The 20,027-nt window shown below is 45.6% G+C and overlaps 1 long non-coding RNA gene across 11 annotated transcripts; it reads right to left on the minus strand.

Annotated features, from left to right (window-relative positions):
- Positions 1 to 1,022: 1,022 nt before the first annotated feature.
- LOC123094059 (uncharacterized) lies at positions 1,023 to 5,860 on the minus strand. Of its 11 annotated transcripts, none has more exons than XR_006445738.1 (6): positions 5,421 to 5,860; positions 5,243 to 5,327; positions 4,069 to 4,137; positions 1,911 to 2,030; positions 1,593 to 1,799; positions 1,023 to 1,241 (listed from the first exon to the last, which is right to left on the minus strand). It is a non-coding gene; the product is annotated as an uncharacterized lncRNA (long non-coding RNA). The 11 variants fall into 11 exon arrangements; XR_006445735.1 differs by having other exon boundaries at positions 1,593 to 1,802; positions 4,082 to 4,154; XR_006445730.1 differs by having other exon boundaries at positions 4,069 to 4,154.
- Between the last annotated feature and the right edge of the window lie 14,167 nt (positions 5,861 to 20,027).

Here is a 20,027-nt window from a genome sequence, read left to right on the forward strand (position 1 = left end):
TCTTTCATACTCTGCAAAAATAAATATGTATAGAAACATACCTTTTGTATTATCATGCACAACAAATATATAAAGAACAATTATTTGTATGCATCTCTTCTGATTGTGTAAAACCCGATGATTTTTCAGTCTGGTTCACCATAAAGCTTTGTCAATAAAAAGCCATCAGTTTTGATCTTTGATCTACAAAAGTAAACATACAAACAATATTAAAATAAAAAAATAGAAAACTCATATACAATATATATTCATTGGTCAGATGTTAAATGTGAGTAGATGACCGTTTTTACTCGGAGTGAGTGACATCGTCCTTTTTAGTAGAGTGAGCCGCATTCCAATTTGAATAAACTGCAAGTTCACCTGTATATCACTTGTTGGTAATTATGTTTAAAAAGAAATAGCAAACTCTGTGATGTTGCTTATGTTTCATTCTTATATCAAGATTGCAAGCTTGTTTTCAGTTTTTAGAAATATTGTTGTAAATTTTGGATGCTTGCATTTCCATCATGAAGATAACTAATATCTTATTTAGAAGAATTCTTGCATTTCCAGCTTCAAGATAGGTAATATCTTATTTAGAAGGATCCTTACATTTCCTGCTCTCTGATGGACAGAGCATCGAATCTGGTATTTGGATGTTGAGTTTATTTCATATTCAAAATGCAACGTTTATGTGTCCTTATGTTCACTTCCTAGCATCATATGCAAACTTGCTGACAAGTGACAAATATGTAAATAGCTTGAAAAAAGTGGATGAATAACCCGTAAATTTGAATAGTTGAATGACCATGCATTGCCATGGAATAAAAAAAATATAGCGATTGAATAATTGACTCAATGTAGAAATATGTTGGACAAGCTGGCATGTGGTTTCCATCCATACAGTAATAAAACTGATTGTCCCTCCATTTCTTGTCATTTCTTCGTAACCATCCTTTCCTTGCAAGAAAATGAAACGATATCTAATCTTCTCCCACCCTTCCTCCTGTTCCACCTTCATGTACTTGTACAAATTATATAAATTTTATCAATTCAAAAGAATATTTTGATTATATTTCTTATTTAAAAGTAATTAAAGATGTACATGGTGGTTAATCCAACCATAATTTTTTACCGCAACAAGGATAAAACTTGAAACTAACATAGAGCCTTAATTAACTAAACTGTCCCTTGTCCCCATTTGTTAAACTCCTCACATGCTACTTGCTCCATTTTCCCCGTGGCCACACAACCATGCCTACCTGTGACCATGAAAATCAATCAATCATAAAAATTCATGATCTGACTATACAATTCACAAGATAAATGAAATCCATGTCAACTAAAATATAATTAAAAAACACGTCGTTTGTGCTCTATAGCAGTGATACATTATCATACGAGCCAGGTTAGAGTACTCGTACCATGAATAAAGAAGGCACACAACATCTGGCATTATCACAAAATCATACTTGCACACATTACCACTAGTAGCAAGATAAACGAGGTGGATATCAGCTTTTAAAGCATGATTAGGAATCAAGGCACACTCTATTTTTAGGGTTAGAAAGAAAAAGACCAAGTGCAAGAATTGGAACAGATAAGAAGCTTACCAGGGCATGATGCCATTGGGTTGGATGTCATGCACGGGCCAATAGAGCTCCCTCCCTATCTCTTACGAAGCTCTCCCTACGTCCCACTTCAGAGCAGCCGGTCGTGCTTCTTTCCAACCCAACTTCTGCATCGCCGCAGATCAGCCAAAGGAGCTGCTACCTGCAGCCAAGCTCACCTTCCGCGCCGCTACAGATCAGCTAGTCACGCTGCTGCCGACAAACATAAATATCAAGTTTATCTTACTCTTGAGCAAACTCAGTAAGGGCAGGCATGTGGACTCAATCGAGCAACATAAATGAAAAAGGAAAAGTACCGACGTTTTGAAAAAATGAATTCAGTTAGTCATACAAGAATATGTTCAGAAGATAAAAATCATTTAGACACTCCTCACGCAAATTCTCTGAAAGAAATTCTTCATGACATCTTCCAGAACCTACCTGTTCAGAAAAACAAAGTAAGAGAGCAGACATATGCAGCACAATTACCATCTCGGAACTTGTGGTGTGACACCATCAAAGTACAAAAAAGATATATGAATATACTGTTTCCTTATTTATTTAATTTTTTTCCAGATTACAGTTGAAATGTTTATAAAGTACATATTCTTGGGTAGCAATTCTTTCTCATCTTGTGTGCACAATAAACAGATTGAGGCTTAATATTATTACTGAGCTCAGAGATCGATCAACAAGTCGTATGCTCTAATTTACAAAAGAACTATGTGCATTTACTTACTGGAGGAAGAAACCAAGGTCAAAAGGCAAAATGGCAGTCTTCTTATAGTGCGTCAAGCATAACTATATTGCATTACGAACTGAAGTAAAAAGTAGAATTAACAAGCAACAGTACTAACAACCAATAGTGACGAGACTATTGCTCTTGCACAAATGTTTATCCCAACAAAGGATCACGAACTTGCTAGATGCACTAACTGAGGCTCATTCCCTTTGCTTGAGGCACTATCTTAGGAACAACTTCAGAGTAGGTCGATTGAAACTTAGAAGAAACGGAGATACACATGTTAACTAATAGACTGACATTTGTCACTTTGTGATTGAAATTAACTATGAATAAGGACACTGGAACATGAACATACAGTTGTGTGGTCGAAGTGCCAGGAACATTGTTCCTGGCAGAAGAGCAATCATGAAAATCAGCAAAAATATGCTCAGGGTGATTTTGATGGGAACTCACTTGCTACAGCGGGTGCGCCATTTAGCTGGCACAATATTGAATTTGCCATTTTTTTCTCAAAATAGAACTTTGCGAATAGTACAACACTATAGAATCAACTAAAGCTCAACAACATTATTGATGCATGTACATCTATTAATTAGACCAGTAATGCTTCCACAAAGAATAATTAATCTTTACAACCCTTTCACTTGTGGTCATTTTACCAGGATAATAGTAATTCCAAAACATACAAATACAAGTTTTATCTATAAAATTATTTAACTAAATGATTCAAACAAGCACTGGTATTCCCAATTACATTAATCTCATGGAAAATGGTACAAGGAAAATTTTAGATAATTAATTGCATCTTCTATATCAGTAATCAGATCTAATCTAGATGCATCTCACTGCCAGGCAGGTTAGCCGCAATACTGGTAGTACATCCATAGACATTACCCGAATTATTCTCCACTTTTACCAGACTACCACGTACACTAATTAGAAGGCATGATGGTTCGGGGAGGGGCGCGACACGCGGGGAGCAATGGTGTGTGGGCCGGCTGGTGGAGGTAGACGGCGAGGCTCCCAACCGACGACCGTTCTCCACAAAATGTCAATCTAACTTGTGCAGTTTAATCATATGCCAGTGTGCCATAAATGATTAGAAACTCTACTCATCAAATTATGTTTCGGGGAATAAGAGACGGAGGAGGCACATATATCCAACCATTTGTTCATGTGCAGATGAGTGCTGGCTGGCGACGCTCGAGCGAGGTTGGCCCCTCAGGCTTTAGACAGACACATGGGAGATCTAGGCGCCCACACAGTGACATGATTCAGTGGTCAGGACACCGGCCTGGTTGGTCCTGTAGCATTTTGTGGTGGTTGTAGAGATCGGGTGGCCAGCGACACCAAGATGCTCTGAAGTTTGCATGCTTCCATGTTTCGAGTATGGTAGGCTTGGAATGGTTTACTTTAGCTGAGGGTGCTGCAAAACCGTGGTGCGTAGGGGTAGCGACACCACAATTTGGTATTTCAAAAAAATGTCCTACTTAGTCAAAGTAAGAGGAAACTACAACAAAGCACGTCCCATCTTCTATCTAATTGAAAGAAATGAGGAAACAAAAATCTTGGATGTTGGTAAAAGGTAAAACATGACGATATATATCAGCTAGAATCTGTACCTCCACATCAGGGCAGTGGTAAACAAGGTAAAGCATGAAGATATATCTGCTAGAATATGTACGTCCACATTGCAGCAAAAAGTACAACAACGTAAAACATGAAGAAGATCACCTAGAAGTTGTACCTCGCATCAAGATGCTGACACAAGACTCGTCAACGGAAGTGATAAAATCAGGGACCCTTGTCAAGTATGGTGACTGCGCAGAAGTAACACAATCCGGTAAAGAGAAATTCAAACAAAACATCATATGTTAGTTTAGGAGCCTTCTGCCATTAATTTCCAAATTACATTGTATATCAAATAGAACAGTTTCTCTTTTTCTAAGCCCCTCCTTCACTGGAGGCTTACCATATCATACCTACATGCTAAAAACCAAACCAACACAATTATCTGCAATATATACTGCTGGTGAAGATGATTAAGCTAATATGCAGTAGAACAAAATTGAATTTCATCATTTTAGACAGAACCAAAATTAGAAAGATATGTTGTTTCAAATTTATTAAAAGATCTGATGTTTGAAAACATCCTTTGGAATCAGAATATTTAGACTAATAACACCGAGATGTAGAGAGCAACTTAGAAAAATTATTGTCAGCACATAATAGCTTTGTACAATGTAAACTCGTGAGGGTTTGGATCCTCTTTTATTTGGCCATCATTACGAAAAAGCAGATCCTTTTTTACTTGACAACTATTACCAAAAGTATTGTTAGGCCACGAATTAAATCAGCTAAATTGTATAACTCGTCGGGATGCATGCCCCGCCAGCGAAAGAAAAATTATAGTTGATGCAGCTAACTGTTGCAACTGCGTCCATATACAAATCACATGAAACATAATTAATCAGCCAATTGACTACTTATTCCTCCTCAAACTGAATAAAAGGTACAGGTGTGATGGACATATCTGTCCCCAATTGACAGGTTGGAATTATTGTAAGTGCTCAGACCAAATGCAAGGGCCAATTCATGCCAATAGTTTTGAATCAAAAAAAAGAAAAGAAATAGACTTCCCGGCTGCAAATAATAAAGGTGCAAGCTGGCGTAAAAACTTATTTCGAATTATCTAAAACAATTATATTCTAATCTAGAAAGCCCGGACAGTCTGTAAAGAGACAAGTGCCGGTACATAGGGAGTTTTGCTTACAACAACCCGTGGAAATTTATCCCTATATAAATATAATGGATGACATAGGGAACTGCACGAAGCAAATACACTGATATAGGATCCTGGAGCAAACTACACATATCTAGTACAATTTTCAATTTTGCACGCACATACCGTTCGCCTTGTTTCCCAGGAGTTGTCCTGATCCAGGACATTTGGCATCAACTCTTGACCTCAAACAATTTCTTTTGTAAATAATCTGCCAATAAACCCACATCAACCTCAGCTGAGATAAAGAAAGACTGAATCTGGCTAACAAAACCAAACCATGTAACAGAATACAAGAACAAACAATTTCATCTTCTATATCACCAAAGGAAGAAGCCGAGCTGCGAAGAGTCCGGCTTGGCGAGCTTGGAGGCAGCCCTGGCGCCGGTGAGCGCGATGGAGACGGACCCGCGGTGGGAGAAGCCGAACTTCTCGAACAGGATCAGGATGATCCCGCGGGAGTCGTCCTTGGAGGACTCCTGCTTGATCTCCACTGCGGCTGGGCGGAGGACGACCCCTGGTTGCCGTCGATGTAGCGACGAGATCGGCGGCAGCGAAGGATCGACGCAGGGATCGGCGGCGGCTTGGTGCGAGTGCGAGGGCGACGGCGAAGGGATCTGTTGTGGTGAGGAGAAGCGTGGGGGCGGCGGAGGTGGCTGAGAGGGAGATAGGGCAAGGTGGGGGGCGGCGGCGGCGGAACGGGAGATGGGGGCGACGGCTTCTCCTCGAGGGGATCGATACGAGAGGTGTTTGTGCGGGTTTTTTTTGTGTATGCGTCTGGTGGGGTGTGGGGGGCGAAAAAAACAAGCGAAAAAAAACCGAACGAAAATGGTAGGACAAAAATGGTGGGACGAAAATAAAACCCGGAACGCGACCTACCAATTGAGACATTAGGAATAGAGATTTTGATTGTTTCCGTGAACTATTTTGACCTTGATTAAGAAGTAGAAAGTTTTTAGCCTCGTAGGTTGTTTGATCTACTATATCAAGTGGCACTTGGCTTCTCGTGGCTCTCCTCGCATTTGCCAAAACAAAGTTAGTACACACTACCTAGAGCTCTGGAAATTAGAACTGAAAAATGGTCATGCGGTTTATTAGCTGATATAAATCATGCACAATCCTCTACATTTAAAAATAAACCGGACACAAAGCAGTATACTTTTTTCCGAGTACTACCTTGAGAGAGCCAAGGGGTTCTGCATTTTATAAAGAAGAAGAAAGTTGCCCGGTTCCATACATGCTTATCTGAGAAATATATCTTATCTATTTAGTGGAAACCAGGCAAAAACCTACAGATACAAAAGGCACAAAGTCCCCCACCGGTCGTGACCGAACTACTGTTTTTGGAAATATCACATGAGCTAGATTACTAACATTGATGTAATGCTTGTATGGCAACCTATTTCTTTATCGGTTCAATTACAGAGTTTTGTTATTATGTGAATGGAGTAATGGAGAGCTAAGAAAAAACAAGGTAACAGTTAGTGTTACTCTTGCGAGGTAGTTTCAATCATATCATTGTTTGCTTTCCCTTTTCTCCTGCCTAGGTATGTACAATTATTCCAACCCAGGTTTCTTTCAAGAAGGATATGGGTATGTGTTTGAGGAATGTCTACATGAGAAAACACACCTTCAAGTTTGGTGATAGTTATGCTATCAAACTTACAATGGGGGTCTTAATTTGTATTTTTAATAGAGCACTGGGTTCATTGGTGAGACTTGTGAGGATGTGCCTAGTCTAAAGATGGCTGCTATGTCGGTACCAAGTGGCATGTGTTTAAATGGAGTATCCTTGTCAGGAGAGCTGATTTCTGAAATATGGTACTTTATGGGTGCAAGGATTCACCATGTTGCGGTCTTCGTCAGCGGAGTGGACTCCTAGGAATTAGTCAAGGCCGTTACGTTGTTTTAAGCAGATATTCTATCGTACTTGTATATTTTTTTGCTTATCTATCTGTTTGCCATGCAGTTCTCGTTGTTGGTGGGAACATTTGTTGTCTAAGATCGACCTCAAATATCTGGTGGCACTATAGCATGGCTTTTGATATTCTAATGTATATCTCTTACAAAATATTTCAAGAGCCCGTGGCAATGCACGGGCATTATACTAGTATAAGTAAGGATGGAGATGAAGATGGTGTGGCGACAAGGATATAACAAAACGCCTGGTTCCTTCAGCCAAAAGTTGGCGACGTTCCTTGTTACACACGCTCCGCCCAACAAACGCTCCGAAAGCCAAAATACAATTCCTCAAACAACGGCCAACGACTACTTCCCCACATGGAAAAGAAATACGCACATGGCGTTACAATGTTGGCTACTCATGTCTGAGTTCCTAAACCCTTGCAAAACAGAAAGAAAGGTTGTTTGCTAAACAAAAGAAAGGCCAACACAATCCTATCCAAACACTCCACATTTTTACTATGTGGCAAAAATATGCAACTTTTTTTTGTTTTTAGGTACATGCCAATTTAAAAAAAAACACAATTTTTTTTATGTTCACACGCCAAGGTATTTTGTACACATGGAAAAATTTTCCGAAGAAGAAAAATCTCACGACCCCATGGATAATCACAACTTTTTGTCTTTCAAACAGGGCAATTTTAAGTCATTTTGTAATGCTATTGTGGCAAACGATGGGATTTTTAATCAATTTGCATGGCGAATTTGGGATTCATTTCCCTACTTTTCCACATGGCAATTTTATTATGATTAAAATGGAGATCTTATTATTCAAAACATGGCAGCTTTACTATTAAGAGCATGGCAATTTAAGTATGATAGAATCTCCTCCCCTGCTCGGTCTACCCCACATGCATGGCGTATAACATCCTCTAGCCCCAACTGCCGCCAAACCTCTCTAGCCTTATGGCATCGAAATAGTACATGAAACACATCTTCTGCTCCTTGTTTACATGCATGACACGTCGGCCGGACTGGGATGTGTCTATTAGCAAGAACCACATTGCATGGCAGTGTTGCGTGTAAGGTTCTCCAAAGAAATTTTTTAACTTTCGCCGGACAATTCAGTTTCCAAACCTTTTCCCATGTTGGGTTAGCACTAGTGGCTCCCAAACCATCTGTCCTCTGTAATTTACGGCCATGCTGAAAGTACCATAGAGCATGGTAGGCCGATTTCACTGTAAAAATTCCATGTTTATTCAAACTCCATGCTACAAAGTCACTCATATCATGTGTAGGTAGTGGTGCATGTGACCCAAAGGCCTCGTTAAAGAGGGGAGGTTGGTGCAAACCCCCTAGTGGATATGTCAAGTTAAATGTTGATGCGGCCTTTGATTGGGATTTGCTTCAGGGGGCGATGGGAGCAGTCATCCGAGATGATAGAGGACATATGGTTGTAGCTGGAAACAAGCTCATTGATTCCTGTTATGATGTACTAACTGTTGAGGCAATGGCTCTGAAGTTTGGGTTGAATATGGCGCTCACAGCTGGGTGCAATAGACTGATTGGCAACTCGGATAATCTGGAACTCATGGAAATAATGAATAAGGATGGCCAATATGCTGGAGATGCCGCGGCCATTGTCGATGATTGTTATCATCTGGCTTGCGAATTTAGCTCTATTGTCTTCGAATTTTGCCCCAGAGAGTCGAATGGGGTTGCACATGAACTAGCTAGGATTGCTAGAAGTTCGCTTTGTAATGAGTGGTTAGATAATGCTCCTTCTGAGCTTCTTCCCCTACTACTTAAAGATGTAAGTCTGATCACGAATGAATAAAGAGGAAGTAAAGTTGTCAAAAAAAAGAGCATGGCAATTTTATTTTTAATGGCATGTCATTCTTACCTTTTTTTTTTTGAGAAAAGCATGTCATCTTTACTATGTCCTTCTCGCCTGCTGTATGAAGTAGGAGGACCCTAGATGGGCTTTCCCAATATGGGTTCCTGGGACCGGGTTCCTGCAGAGTTTTTTTTCCTTTTCGTCTTGTGTGTTTCCTGGGCCAATTTTCACCTTTTTGTTTGGTTTTCTGTCTTATGTGTTTCTGTATGGATTTTATTTCTTTCTCAATACATGTCCATTTTTCTAAATACACACTGTAAAAATTTACACATCTTGAACATTTTTTATTAATTGGCATAAACCTATTTTTGGAGTGTGTGAGCATTTTTAATTGTCATGTACATTTTTCTAAAAGGCAGTATTTATTTTGTTGAATTACGTGAGCATTCTTTACACATCTTGAACATGTGTCCATATTTTTTTGAAACACATGAACATATTTTTGAATGCTATAAACATTTTTTATATCATGCTGCATTTGGTCTATATTAGTTTAAATTAAGTCAATGACAATTAATATGGATCATAGAGAGTACAATTTTGTACATGATGTTTATACTTTTATATTTCACTTTCAACATTTTTTATTTATTAAACTCTATTGTGTTTTTGGAATAAGTGTATTTAGAATATTTTTTTAAAAATGTAAATAAAATGGAGCGAATAAAGAAGCAGAGAAAAAAAACGAAGGCCGGCCAAATGCATGGCGTTCCCTGCCTCATACCTGCAAATCAAGCTAAGCAGCGGGTGACAATTTTTTACACAATGTTTATAGTTTTCTATTTCACTTTGAACATTTCAAAATTTTAAGGAAATTATTATTTTTAAATAAATGTTTTTAGTTTTTTTAATAAAAAAGTGAAAAAAAGGAAATTGAGCGAATGAAGAAGCAGAGAAGAAAAACGCCCTTTCTTTCATCAACTGAACTGCGTGCGTGCATGGAAGGGCTATCATCTGCACTTAAGAGGAGTGACTTACCTATCATTGTGGAGATGGACTCTATTCTTGCAGTCAAACTGATCCAATCGAGGGATTTGGACAAATCTATTTATGCTTGGATAGTTATTAAGGTGATCAAGTATGTTTTGGGGATTCGTGGTTCTTGTATTACCCATGTAAATCGCTCTCAAAATAAAGTTAGTGACTGCTTAGCTAGATTTGCTAAATTAGAAGGACAAACCATGACTTGGGTTTGTTCTGGTCTAGATGTTGCTGTTGAGCTAGCTGTTGCTCAATGTATGGACACCATGAGTTGAGTAATGCAAAAAAAAGTTTGCGCAGAATTATTTTCGATTTTTTTGAAAATTTTAAATATGGTTTTTGTTTTTTTCTTTTCAAAAAAAATACCACACAAATTGGCATTCGTTCCCTGCCTCATATCTCTACTCCTAATGGACGACTTGGTGAATAGTCTCCATGGTTTATTTTCGCTGGTTGTCAGTGTCAAAACTGGCGGATCTCGGGTAGGGGGTACCGAACTGTGCGTCTAGGCGGATGGTAACAGGAGACAAGGGACACAGTGTTTTTACCCAGGTTCGGGCCCTCTCGATGGAGGTAAAACCCTACTCCTGCTTGATTAATATTGATGATATGGGTAGTACAAGAGTAGATCTACCACGAGATCAAGGAGGCTAAACCCTAGAAGCTAGCCTATGGTATGATTGTTGTATGATGAAGTTGTCCTACGGACTAAAACCCTCCGGTTTATATAGACACCGGAGAGGGCTAGGGTTACACAAAGTCGGTTACAATGGTAGGAGATCTGAATATCCGCATCGCCAAGTTTGCCTTCCACGCCAAGGAAAGTCCCATCCGGACACGGGACGAAGTCTTCAATCTTGTATCTTCATAGTCCAGGAGTCCGGCTGAAGGTATAGTTCGGCTATCCGAACACCCCCTAATCCAGGACTCCCTCAGTAGCCCCTGAACCAGGCTTCAATGACGACGAGTCCGGCACGCAGATTGTCTTCGGCATTGCAAGGCGGTTTCCTCCTCCAAGTCCTTCATAAAAGATTATAAACACTAAGGATAGTGTCCCGCTCTGCAAAATAAGTTTCCACATATTTCCATAGAGAGAATAATATTAACACAAATCTAATCTGCTGACGTATTCCGTAGCGTGACATCACACTGCGGCCAAGTCTTTATTCGAATCGTTTTTACTTCCCACCTCAGCGTGTTTTGCGAGGCGGTTTCCTTGGCACGTCTTGTCAAAGCAGAGATCGTGTCCCCCTTTATTTACAAGATTCTCATCAATACGGATGTGGGTAACCCAACCGCGCCATTTATCACGGCGCTTGGGAGATAAGCGAGTTTTACCAGGCTGGTGGGGACGCTTGGCCGCATCCGCCCACATAAGGGGATAAGGATCCACCTTTTTACCCACGCCTTCTTCCTCCTTTGCCTATCCGTCTTCTGCGCACTCGAGCTCCAGCGCCCAAGCCCGCACTTCCCACCTCAACCTTCTCCAGCAATGTCCGGAGCGGGAGGCAAGTGGATGGTCTCCTCCATCACGGAGAGCCATGTCAAAAAGCTAAGGAAGGCCGGATACCTGTCTAACGACATCGCGCACCGGCTTCCCGAAAAGGGGTAGCTCCTTCCTACCCCAAGGCCCCATGAGAGGGTCGTATTTCTTCCCCACTTCCTCCGCGGACTGGGTTTTCCTCTTCACCCATTTGTCTGGGGGCTCATGTTTTACTATGGCCTGGATTTCCACGATCTGGCCCCGAACTTCGTCCTCAACATATCGGCGTTTATCTTCGTGTGTGAGGCCTTCCTCTGCATCCGCCCCCATTTCGGTCTTTGGCTCAAGACCTTTAATATCAAGCCGAAGGTTGTGCGAGGCAACCAGGCGGAGTGCGGAGGTGCCATGGCGGGCAAGATGGCCAACGTCCTATGGCTCGAGGGCTCCTTTGTGGAGACCCTGAAGGGGTGGCAGTCAGGGTGGTTCTACATCACCGAGCCGCACGATCCGAAATGGGTGGCAGCCCCAGAGTTCCGGTCCGGATCCCCTATGCGGCTCACGTCCTGGAAAGAGACGGGCCTGTCATGGGGCAACGAGGGAGAGGTGACCGGACTGCAAACATGCATCCAATCCCTGGTGGACAAGCAGCTCAAGCTTGTCAATGTAGTCCAGGTTATGCTCGTCCGCCGGATCCTCCCGTGTCAGCAACGGGATTTCAATTTGTGGGAATTCGACCCGGCGCAGCACCCGACCCTGAGCAGTCTCTTCGACACGACGTACGAAGATGCCTGGAAGGTGCTAACCAAAGGCGCCGAGGCTCCCGCATCCGCTTCCGAGGACCGCGGATTCAGCTCGCAGCCTCACGCTAGCGAGGTAAGCCATTTTCACCTTTTACAGGATGCTAGTTTTTCATAGTTTGACTCTATGCGGGATTCGAACTCCCTCACCTTTGACAGGCTTGGCAGGCGAAGTCCGGATAGATCAACTGTCCGGCTCCTTTGCCCGAAGACCCAACTATCGCTCGATTGGCGAAGCTGCTGGCTCCGGCACCTTACGCGGTGTGGGAGAATAAGGTCAAGAAGAAGACCACGGGGACTCGAACAAGTTCCCGGCGTATGGTTGTGTCGGATTCATCATCCGACGAATCCGAGATGCACTCCTCCCGTAAAGACGAGGAGGAGGAAGAAGAAACCTCTCCCCCTCCAGCGGGGGAAGGAAAGAAGAGGAAGGCCGCCCCAACAGGGGAGGCCGAAGGGTCCAAGAAGGGGAAGACCCTTCCCCCGGACTGCTCCACCGACACCGACGAGGGTGAAGAGGAGCGGCCGCCAAGGGCCAGGCGCCCGGCGGGATCGTAAGTGTTCGGATACCAGAGTAACTCATGATATTCCTTTGCCGCACAGCTTTTCCTAATGTCGAATGTAATCATGCAGCCCGCCCAAGGACGGGCTCGACGAGTCGTCGAGCGGCTCCCTGGATTCATCGGACGTGAATTCAGTTTCGTCCGCTGCCTCTCCCCACGCCGCGGACGACGCCGAAGTGGCGTCGCAACAAGCTCCGGGCCAAGAAGAGGTGGTCCTGGAGGAGCCGCGAGGCGACCTCCCGGACTCCGGGGGTAAAGGGGACAAAAACCCCCAGGGCTCCAAGTCCGGCTTTGTGCCGTACACCGCGCCGGAATCCTCAACGGTTCCGGACTGCCGAAGGCGACCTCCTTCTAAGAGGAGCAAGCCTACTGAGCCGGCGGCCTCCGTCCAACCGGAGGCGCCGGACAATCTGCTGGAGGTGCTTAAGGGCGCCTCCATCGACGAGGAGCACCGTACTATCATGAGTACGGTGGTCCAGAAGGTTCAGTACGCCAAGAGCGGACTGACTGAAGCATGTGCTAGCCTTCTAACAGGCTTCGAGGTAAGTAAAAATATGTAAAAATATTACCGCATAGACAGTAGCCCCTGATGCTCTGTTTGGCGTTCGGAAAGAAAAGCCGAATAGAGGATCTAATAAATTTCGCAGGAGTCTAACAAAAAAGAGTCAATATGCGTATGCAGGCTTCGTTGCTTGCGACCGCCGCACTGACTGCGGAGGTAGACACCCTGAAGCAGGGTCTCGAGCGGTCCGAGCAAGAGCTCGGCCTTGCCAAGCGGTAGCTTGAGGAGAAAGAAGGTAAAGAATACCTTATAGAAAAAATATATGAAAAATATGCAATTGCAAAAAATGACAGGATTGTGCTTCTTATTGCAGGGGCCACAACTGAGGTGGCAACCCTCAAGCAGGCGCTGGCTGAGGCCGAGAAGAGAGCGACCTAAGAGCGCACCGAGCGTGAGAAAGTTGAGGCCCGGGTCGGCGAGGCGCAGCAAGAGCTTCAGGCTCTCATGAAAAAACATGAGAGTTTGGAGCTTGACTCGAAGACGCGAGCGTCCGAGCTTGCGGCGGCCATCGAGGCTGCCAAATCTGCCAAGGCCGAATCCCAGAAGGCCCTCCAGGAATTGGATGTGGTGAAGAAGATAGCGGCGGGTAAGGCATTCTTTATGCAAAGCAAACATACGAAAGTAAGCTACTTGTTACTTACCTGAATCCGGAGCTCTCCAGGGGCATTCGCAGATCTTCCCCGTAGCGTGTCTGATGCCGCCGCATTCTACCGAGCCGAAGAGGGCAGCTCGACGGAGAAGGTGTTCTGGTCTCAATATGCTGAGGCCGAACACTCCGTGCCCTTGAGCGACCAGCTGAAGCGGCTGGTCGAGCTCCACAAGGCGGCCGAACAGGCCATGAAGGGCTTCGTAGTTCGGCTGTGGCCTGGAGAGGCCCTGCCTGGGAGTTACTTCGGACTGGTGCGGCGGCTGGTGGAGGCCTGTCCAAGGCTCGAGGTCATCAAGCCCTCTGTCTGCATCGAAGGTGCCCGGAGGGCCCTTGCCCGTGTTAAGGTGCACTGGGGCAAGCTGGACGCCGAGAAGCTTGTAAAGGACGGGCCTCCACCGGGGAAGGAGCATCGCAAACCGGAGAACTATTATAAGGATGTTCTTAAGGGTGCCCGCCTCATGGCGGACGAATGTACCAAGGATGTAATTTTTGAATGAACTCGCTCGTATTGTCCTGTGCGCTAAAAACTTATTCATATGCGCTAAGCAATGCTTTTTGAATTTAAAATATTACTTTCTGTGCGGCCGTTTATCAGAAATTGAGAGATGGCTAGTTGTCGGCTTCCGCCCCCATGCCACTAGTGCTGGGGTGTTCGGGATAAACCTGAGCGCTCTTTTTCCCATGTTTGGGTCCGTCGAGGGAGGCGCTCAGCACAACGAACAAGGCAATCAGACTATAACGCTTGAACACTCTCACTTAGCCATAGAACTCTATAATTTTAAATTTCGGCGAAGCCCCTAGTATTCGGAAGACCTAGTTCGGGGCGCTATCCACGCCTTGGCCGGACAAAAGCCGGCTCCTCGCTCTAAGCGGCATAAGTCTTTATGGACTCGAAAAACCTCTCGAACAGCGACCGGTCTCTCGCTTCATCATGACAGTCAGTTTTAGCTTTCTCTACTGAGGTGCTCAGCCCAGCTCAACTGGGGCACAATCGCAGTAGTTCTCCTAGTGCTACCTTAGCCGATATAGCGGAACGTAAGGCACCAAAACATAGGAGCCGGGCAAACCCAACTATTGACCCAAATCATGATTCGGAGCCGATGCATATAGTGCTATAAGTTCGGGGTGCCGCACTTGTGAAAGTGTTCGGACTTCTCACGCCATATGAAGGGGTACTGAAGCCCCTGGCGTATTCGCCGTACCACAGTGTATGGGTGCAACATGTCATTAATAAACATATATATAAGAAAAAGAGTAATGCAAAAAATAGACAAAAGCTATGCATTGTTTATAGAAAGGCTGCGAGCAAAAGCAGAACGATACAAATAGTGCGATAAGCAAAAGGAATTGGACTATTTAACATGTCCTGGCCAGGGGCAGGCCGCGGAACTGTATTCAAAACAGGTATACTGCTCGTAATAAAGACCACCTGGGAGTTCCATAGCGCGGCATGGCTTGTCTGCTTTCCTGGATCTTGCATCGTGTGTGCGGCGGTTGAATTGCCGAACAGGTCATCCGAAGTATGGAGTCCTGAAAGTAAAAGAAAATTTAAAAAAGAATTCGGCATCCCCTAGTACGGTTTAAGCCGTGTTTTGGGCGTGCCGTGATGGTGCCCCTCCCCCTGTGCCCATCGTATTTCGAGAGCGTAATTATGTACGCGGGGCGCTGGTCTCGCTGTTTCGCGAGGGCTGGGGTTGGGGCCGCATTGCTACGCCTGCTCAGAACGTGCCAGGCGGTCTTGTTGTAGGTCCGGGCGCGCTTGACAGTGTTCGGCCTTTTAACGGCCAGACTGGATAACTGCCTACAGAGGCTGCTTTGAACTTTCGCTGCGAGGGCCGCCGTGTGCTCCTCCGTTCGGAGGGAGCGTTTGGTGTTTCCATTGACCGTGATTACTCCTCGAGGACCTGGCATCTTGAGCTTGGGGTATGCATAGTGCGGTACTGCATTGAACTTTGCAAATGCGGTTCGCCCGAGCAGTGCATGATAGCCGCTGCGGAATGGGACTATGTCGAAGATTAACTCCTCGCTTCGGAAATTATCCGGGGATCCGAAGACCACTTCAAGTGTGATTGAGCCTGTACAGCTGGCCTCTACACCTGGTATGATGCCTTTAAAGGTTGTTTTGGTGGGCTTAATCCTCGAGGGATCTATGCCCATTTTCCGCACTTTATCCTGGTAAAGCATGTTCAGGCCGCTGCCGCCGTCCATAAGGACTCTTGTGAGATGAAATCCGTCAATAATTGGGTCTAGAACCAATGCGGCGAACCCGCCGTGACGGATGCTAGTGGGGTGGTCCCTTCGATCAAAAGTGATCGGGCAGGAGGACCATGGGTTGAACTTAGGGGCGACTGGCTCCAACGCGTATACGTCCCGTAATGCACGCTTCCGCTTCCTTTTGGGGATGTGGGTTGCGTATATCATGTTCACCGTCCGCACTTGTGGGGGATAACCCTTCTGTCCACTATTGTTCGGTGGCCTGGGCTCCTCCTCGTCGTCGCTACGCAACCCCTTGTCTCTGTTTTTGGCATTTAACTTGCCTGCCTGCTTGAACACCCAACAATCCCTGTTGGTGTGATTGGCTGGCTTTTCGGGGGTGCCATGTACCTGGCACAAGCGGTCGAGTATTCGGTCCAAACTGGACGGACCCTGAGTATTTCTTTTGAATGGCTTTTTCCGCTGACAGGATTTGTAGCCTCGGAATCCGGCATTGACTGCCGTATCCTCATTGCTGTCGCTGTTAACGCGATGTTTTTGCTTATTCCAGCGCGACCTGCCACTTTTGTCCTTGGTATCCGAATTGCCAAGGTTCTTGGTTAAGTTGTTGCTGCGAGCTAGCCAGCTGTCTTCTCCCGCGCAAAAGTGGGTCATGAGTGTCGTGAGGGCTGCCATAGATTTCGGCTTTTCCTGTCCAAGGTGCCGGGCAAGCCATTCGTCGCAGATATTATGCTTGAAGGCCGCTAAGGCCTCTGCATCCGGATAGTCGACTATTTGATTTTTCTTTATTAGGAACCGCGTCCAGAATTGCCTGGCCGATTCCTCTGGCTGCTGAATTATGTGGCTTAGGTCATCGGCGTCCGGTGGTCGTACATAGGTACCCTGGAAATTGTTGAGGAATGCGGCTTCCAGGTCCTCCCAAGAACTGATTGAATCTGCCGGCAAACTGTTAAGCCAATGCCGGGCCGGTCCCTTAAGTTTGAGCGGGAGGTATTTGATGGCATGTAGATCATCGCCGCGGGCCATGTGGATATGAAGAAGATAATCCTCGATCCATACCGCAGGATCTGTAGTGCCATCGTATGATTCGATGTTTACGGGTTTGAAACCCTCAGGGATTTTATGACCCATTACTTCATCTGTGAAGCATAGTGGGTGTGCGGCGCCTCTGTACTGGGCTATATCACGACGCAGCTCAAGGGAGCTTTGTCTGGTGTGTTTGGCCCGGCCGAATTTATCGTATCCGGAGTGACGATTATCGTCACGTGCTGTGGGGCGCCCGCGTGATCCGTAGATCGATCTTGTTTGTCTTGCCTTGTCCTCCAGTATTTCTCATAGGTCTGGCGCGTTTTCCCGTGCTTTAGTATGTTTGGAGCGGCACCGGGGTGCGGCCTGAGTGGAGGGCCGAGAGGCCTCTCTGTCATGGCCACGAGGTGGCCGGTCGGCCATGTCATGCGCTGGTGATGTAGGTGCTTCCTCCTCTAACCGGGGTAGCAGCCTGCGCTTTGGGTAACTCTTGGAGGGGCGTTCGAGTTCATACTCTTCGGCCGCAAGGACTTTAGTCCATCTGTCAGCTAGCAAATCTTGATCAGCTCTAAGCTGTTGCTGCTTTTTCTTGAGGCTATTTGCCATGTCCATAAGCCTGCGTTTGAAACGCTCTTGTTCGGCGAGATCCTCAGGAACGACAAATTCATCGTCGTCAAGGCTTGCCTCGTCTTCGGAGGGAGGCATATAATTATCGTCCTCAACCTCTCTGTCTGCCGCTCTCTCATGAGGGCTGGCTTCCCCATCCTCCTGTGTCGAATCTTGCTGGAGGGGGTGTTCTTCGGTGCTATCCGGAGTAGTATTATCTCCAGTGCCGGAATCACAGTTTTTTCTTTGGCGGGATTTAGATCGGCGCCGCTGACGCCGACGCTTTGTCTGTTTCTTGGATGTGTCATCCTTCGCTGTTCCATCGCGATCTCCATCTTTTGGAGTGTCCACCATATATATGTCGTAGGACGAGGTTGCCTTCTAGTGCCCCATTGTTGGAAATATGCCCTAGAGGCAATAATAAATTGATTATTATTATATTTCCTTGTTCATGATAATCGTTTATTATCCATGCTATAATTGTATTGATAGGAAACTCAGATACATGTGTGGGTACATAGACAACACCATGTCCCTAGTAAGCCTCTAGTTGACTAGCTCGTTGATCAATAGATGGTTACGGTTTCCTGACCATGGACATTGGATGTTATTCATAACGGGATCACATCATTAGGAGAATGATGTGATGGACAAGACCCAATCCTAAGCCTAGCACAAAGATCATGTAGTTCGTATGCTAAAGCTTTTCTAATGTCAAGTATCTTTTCCTTAGACCATGAGATTGTGCAACTCCCGGATACCGTAGGAATGCTTTGGGTGTACCAAACGTCACAACATAACTGGGTGGCTATAAAGGTGCATTACAGGTATCTCCGAAAGTGTCTGTTGGGTTGGCACGAATCGAGACTGGGATTTGTCACTCCGTGTAAACGGAGAGGTATCTCTGGGCCCACTCGATAGGACATCATCATAATGTGCACAATGTGACCAAGGGGTTGATCACGGGATGATGTGTTACGGAACGAGTAAAGAGACTTGCCGGTAACGAGATTGAACAAGGTATCGGTATACCGACGATCGAATCTCGGGCAAGTACAATACCGTTAGACAAAGGGAATTGTATACGGGATTGATTGAGTCCTTGACATCGTAGTTCATCCGATGAGATCATCGTGGAACATGTGGGAGCCAACATGGGTATCCAGATCGCATTGTTGGTTATTGATCAGAGAACGTCTCGGTCATGTCTGCATGGTTCCCGAACCCGTAGGGTCTACACACTTAAGGTTCGATGACGCTAGGGTTATAAAGGAAGTTTGTATGTGGTTACCGAATGTTGTTCGGAGTCCCGGATGAGATCCCGGACGTCACAAGGAGTTCCGGAATGGTCCGGAGGTAAAGATTTATATATGGGAAGTCCTGTTTTGGTCGTCGAAAAAGTTTCGCACTTTATCGGTATTGTACCAGGAGTGCCGAAAGTGGTCCGGGGGTCCACCGGGGGGGTCCACCTGCCCCGGGGGGCCACATGGGCTGTAGGGGGTGCGCCTTGGCCTATATGGGCCAAGGGCACCAGCCCCAAGAGGCCCATGCGCCAAGGAAACTTGGGGAGGGAAGAGTCCTCAAGGGGGAAGGCACCTCCGAGGTGCCTTGGGGAGGATGGACTCCTCCCCTCTCTTGGCCGCACCCCTTCCTTGGAGGAAGGGGAAAGGCTGCGCCTCCCCCCTCTCCCTTGCCCCTATATATAGTGGAGGGGAGGGAGGGCATCCATACCAGAAGCCCTGGCGCCTCCCTCCCTCCCGTGACACCTCCTCCTCTCCCGCAAGTGCTTGGCGTCTGCAGGATTGCCACGCTCCTCCAACATCACCATGCCGTTGTGCTGCTGCTGGATGGAGTCTTCCTCAACCTCTCCCTATCTCCTTGCTGGATCAAGGCATGGGAGATGTCACCGGGCTGTACGTGTGTTGAACGCGGAGGTGCCGTCCGTTCGGCACTCGGATCTCCGGTGATTTGGATCATGACGAGTACGACTCCTTCAACCCCGTTCTCTTGAACGCTTCCGCTTAGCGATCTACAAGGGTATGTAGATGCACTCTCCTTCCCCTCGTTGCTAGTTTCTCCATAGATAGATCTTGGTGACACGTAGGAAAATTTTGAATTTCTGCTACGTTCCCCAACAGTGGCATCATGATCTAGGTCTATGCGTAGTTTCTATGCACGAGTAGAACACAAAGTAGTTGTGGGCGTTGATTTTGTTCAATATGCTTGCCGTT

The sequence above is a fragment of the Triticum aestivum genome, chromosome 4B, assembly GCF_018294505.1.
Source record: "Triticum aestivum cultivar Chinese Spring chromosome 4B, IWGSC CS RefSeq v2.1, whole genome shotgun sequence".
NCBI classification, from domain to species: Eukaryota; Viridiplantae; Streptophyta; class Magnoliopsida; order Poales; family Poaceae; genus Triticum; species Triticum aestivum.